The 4,973-nt window shown below is 37.7% G+C and overlaps 1 protein-coding gene across 1 annotated transcript in view; it reads left to right on the top strand.

Annotated features, from left to right (window-relative positions):
* Window positions 1-3,247, top strand: part of CD3G (CD3g molecule) — a 14,399-nt gene extending 11,152 nt beyond the window's left edge. Inside the window, exon 7 of the mRNA XM_004712786.2 lies at window positions 2,726-3,247. The gene's annotated coding sequence lies outside the window, so the exon portion shown is untranslated. The remainder of the gene's footprint in view (window positions 1-2,725) is intronic.
* The last annotated feature ends 1,726 nt before the right edge of the window (window positions 3,248-4,973 follow it).

The following is a 4,973-nucleotide window of genomic DNA, read 5'->3' as shown; positions in this document are numbered from 1 at the left end:
AATGGATGGATGTATGGATTGTGATGAGTTGTATGAGCCCCCAATAAAATGACTTAAAAAAAATAAAAGTTCAATCACATCTAGAAGAGTTGCACAATCACCACAGTCGGTTTTAGGACATTCTCTTCATACTTGTCCTCACTGTTATTAGCTCCCCATTTCCTCCAAGCTCCCTGTGGTAGCCCGAAGCAACCATGGATCCAGTCACTGTCCCTACAGATTTACTTACCCGGGATTTCATCTACAGAAAAACATTACAACACAAAAATGTAAAACAGATAAAAACCTCAACTGAAAAAAAAGCAGAAAATAGTAAGAAGCAGAAGAAATTTAAATTTAAATGGGTCATAAAGGAGATCAAATGATAGGATGCTACATTTTAACTTAACTGCATCTGCAACAATCCACTTTCCAATGTATTCTGCATGTTAACAAGGCTACTCACATCCCTCATCCAAGGTCAAGAGGGGATTCACCAGGAGCTTAATGCATGTGTATTTCCCCTTCATTTGTTTTATTGTTTGTTTTTTTACTTTTTAACTGGAACAACTTTAAAAATAAGTCTAAATGGAGATCAAATGATAAGATATTACATTTTGGCACCAATAAAATTATTTATTAAAATTTAAAAATACATATTACATGTTGACCTAACTACATCTGCCATAATCGACTTTATAATGCTCTCTGTCTGATAAAAGGCTATAAAATCCCTCAACTTTGATGAGAAGGGATTCATCAAGGCTTAATCCATGTATGGACCCTGAAAGTGGGTTTTAGGGTTCCATTACCCTCCATAACCTTCTACAAACCAGGTATTCACAATTTTAGCTCTGATGCCAATCCTTCCTTTAGATATGGATCATATTATTTACAATTCTTGGATCACACGGTCTAGTGTGCTTCTTCCACGTGGACTGAGTTGACATCCAATTTAGATGACAGCTTATTTAAAAACAAGCCTCCTAGACCCCGGTTGCTATTCTTTCTGATAGGCAGGCACCACATAGTTTCTTCACCACACTTTGCTATAGCACCCATATCTTCAGTGGTCTCTTCCTGAGAGTGACATCAAGAAGTGCCATGTCACAAGAACTAATTGTTCTTCGATTAAGACTAGAATTAAGTGCAAGTCCAAAATCCAATCATCCATCTACAGTTTATATATGTCTCTGGTTCACCTTATAGACATCATTGTTGTTTTATGTTAGAAAACATTATTAATCATCCCCCTAGAATATCTCTTTAATGCTGGTTTATATCAACCCTATAGGGCAGGGTACAACTGCCTCTGTAGGTTTTAATTTTTTGTACATAGTTCCCCTGGCTTAAACTATGCAGGGAAAAGTCACCCTCTACTTCCATTCCTAAACCATCTAATGACCTTCTCCAGAAGTAAACAAGATAAGTAATTTCGTAGGTGTCTTTCAGGAAATATGCTAGGCATACACAAGCAAATCACCATAAATGGTATATCATACTATATATCTTGTATTTTTCAACTCATAAAACCTGGATGTTCCCTCACAGCAGTATTTTAAGAGCTTTTGTTTTCCAACTGTTTTTGTGCAGATATAATTTATTTAACCAGTCCTCTAACTGATGGAACGTGAGACCTAGACGTATAGTGGTTACGCACCCAACTGCTAGCTCAAAGATGAGCCATGCGAGCCCCCGGCTGCTCAGTAGGAGAAAGATGTGGCAGTCAGATTCCATTAGGATTCCAGTGTTGGTGTCTCTATGGGGAAGTTGTACTCTGTCCTACAGGGTCACTGAGATTTGGAATCAAATCAACAGCAATGGTTTGTGCTATCTACTGTTGGCTCCAATCTTTTGCTCTTACAACGTCATTATTTAACATTTTATTGAGATATCATTTATAGGCCATCAAATTGACTTAAGTATTTCACTTGTTTTCCATGATTTTAGTAAGGTTATCTAGTTGTACATCACAACCTAATTTTAAGACATTTCACTCACTCTCTTAATATCCTTTGTGTGGTTTGCCATAACTCCCTGCTCTCACTCAAGCCCCAAGCAACTGCTAATCTATTTTCTGTCACTTTAGATTTGCTGTTTCTGGGCACTGCATATAAATGGACTAATATAGTATGTGGTCTTTTGTAGATACTTTTTTTTCTTTCACTTGGCATAATGCTTTCAAAGTTCATCTGTGTTGTAGCATGCAGTAGTATTTTGTTCCTTTTTATTAAATAAAGGTATTCGTTGCATGGCTATACCATGTTTGGCTTATCCATTCACCAGCTGATGGACATTTGAGTGTTTCCACATAGTTATTATGAATAATGCTATAAGTTTTCTTGAGGAGGTCTTTGTCTGGCCCTGTGTTTTCATTTCCCTGAGGGAGAGTAAAGGAGTTTGGGTGGCAGTTAGGATGGGTTAGGATGAAGCTGTGTGCTCCCAGAAAGATGTATAATCTTGAAAATCTATACAGTCACTAGGAGCTGGAATCAACTCAATGGCAGTGGTTTGGGTTCGGTTTGGGTTTGTAATTTTTTTAGGGTAGACACCTGTGTTATACAGGGTTCTCTAGAGAGATAAAACCAAATTCAACACCCAATTGAGAAGAATTGTTCAGACATGTGGTGAATTCATCATTAGCTTTTGAAGAAACTGCATTTAGCATTCTCACTAGCAATTCATGATGATAACTGTTTCTCCACCTCCTCACCAATATTTGTGCTGTTCGTCTTTTGTGTTACAGCCTTTCTAGTGGGTGTGCTTGAGCCCCTGGGGGACGCACATGGTCAACTAGCTGGGCTGCAAAACCAAAGGTTGGAGATTCAAGTCCACTCAGAACACCTTGAAAGAGAGGCCTGGAAATCTACTTCCAACAAACATCGGTTGAAAACCCCACGGAACCCAGTCCATTCTGACACAACGGGGCCCGTGAGTTGAAGCAACGGAACAACAGTTGGTTTTGTTTGGGTTTGACTTTTCTTTGTTCCCCCTCCCTGTGCTTTTCTTTGAAGTAATGAGAAGTTAGCATTTCATTGTAATTTCATTTGAATTTCTAATGTTATTTTTTATGTGATTATTTACCACTCACGTATCATCTTTGGCAAGATATCTATTCAAATCTTTTGCCCATTTTTTAAGATTGGGTTGGCTTCAGTGGCTTCTCTGGTATAGTGCTACCTGTAAGGTCAGTGGGTCAACCCTAGCAGACACTCCACAGGAGAAAGCTGAGACTGTCTGCTCCAGTGCCGATTTACAGCCTTGGAAACTCTCCTCTCGAGGGTTGTTTTGAGTCAGAAACTGATTGATGGCAGTGAGTTTGGTTTGGGGTTTTGGTGGCTTGTCTTTCATTTTATCATGTCTTTTGACCTGCAACACTTTCGAGTTTTGATAAGTTCATTTTTATCTAATCTTATTTTTATTGTATTTTTTATGTCATATCTAAGACGTACTTGCTGAACTCAAGTCACAAAGCTATTCTTTGTCTTCTTCTAAACCTTTTTCTTCCAAAATTTATATAGCTCTCTCTCTAGCAACAAAATGTCATATTGAACATGATTAAAAATATTTGTAATATAAATACAAATAAATGGAATTGCTGACGATATTGTATTTGTAGTTGTCATTTTATTCATGGACAAATTTAATTTCATAGATGTTGCATTGATATATACTCCCACCAATAATAAATGAGTATCTGTTACTCTTTCCAATAATATATTATTAAATGTTTAAAACTTTGCCAATCTAAATAAAAATGTCTTATCTTGATGTACTTTAAATTTATATTTTCCTTAGTTAAAATGGGAGTGAGCAATTGGTTTTTCATTTTTACTAAATATTGGCTTACATTGGTCTTATAGATTTAACAGTCTACAGTTTGGAAAACTAGATCTTTTGTTATGATAGTTGCAAATACTTTCCTAACTTTACTCTTTGTTTTTACTTTGCCTCTTACAATATTTTTAAGTAGAATTAATATAGGGAAAAATCAATACTAGAAATATAACATACTTTAAGACTGTTTGGTAAAATTCCAAAATGTAGTCCCTCACGTACAGTAAAAAATTCCTTTTAAGCTTAATCAACAGAGATGTTCTAACTTGGGAAAGAGGCTAACAAAGTCAGTAAGATAAGTAGCCAGACAGGAAACATCACCCAATTTGGATAAACAAGGGCTCATGAAGCTTCAGGGGATGGTGATCTAGTGGCCTCTGGAAAAAATGTAGCTATACTTTCCTGCTGATCATTTAGAGCCTGCATTCTGAGAGTATCAATTGCATCTTCTGACATTGTAAAAACCTGTTAATCTGACATTGTGAAAAACCGTTTTCTTGGATATTAACTTGCAGGGTCAGGACTGAACTCCCCCCTCCTCCCCCAACAGCTCAGTGGAAAAACCTGGCTGTTTTCCTTCTGCAAGCGCTTGCAGGAATAAACTTAGAATTTCTCGAATCAACTTGGTCTCTGTTTTTGGCTACCGTGACAGGCTCTCACAGACCCCTTGCAGTCCGAACAGAATTCATATTTTTATAGTTTCTAGTATGTCGTCAGCACCATAGGCTCTCCTTCCCCCCCACCACCACCAAGTTTTCCCATGAAGTTCACTAGCATTTTCATGGTGCATTTTATGAATTTAACTACTTTATCTAAACGCAATTTATTGTAAGGCATAATATATTGATGAACTTTTAAACTAGACAGCTAACCAATGATTCCAGAACTATTTGTTGGATAATCCCTTGTGAGTCCTCTGATATTAAACGATTACTTTGCCACCCCACCTTTGCCAAGGTAGTTTGGGTGATTTTGTGTTCATTCGGGCCGACAGCGACCCTGTGCACAACGGAACGAAACACTGCTCAATCCTGCGGCATCCTTACAAGTGTTCCTATGCCTGAGCCCACTGTTGCAGCCACTGTGTCAATCTATCTCCTTGCGAGCCTTTCTCTTTTCCGCGGCCCCTCCTCTATATCAAGCATGATGTCCTTCCC

The sequence above is a fragment of the Echinops telfairi genome, unplaced genomic scaffold, assembly GCF_000313985.2.
Source record: "Echinops telfairi isolate 266 unplaced genomic scaffold, ASM31398v2 ScPeMD7_7463;HRSCAF=8501, whole genome shotgun sequence".
Taxonomy (NCBI): domain Eukaryota; kingdom Metazoa; phylum Chordata; class Mammalia; order Afrosoricida; family Tenrecidae; genus Echinops; species Echinops telfairi.
Note: the sequence above shows the minus strand (reverse complement) of the source record. Positions and strands in the feature narration are given on the sequence as shown.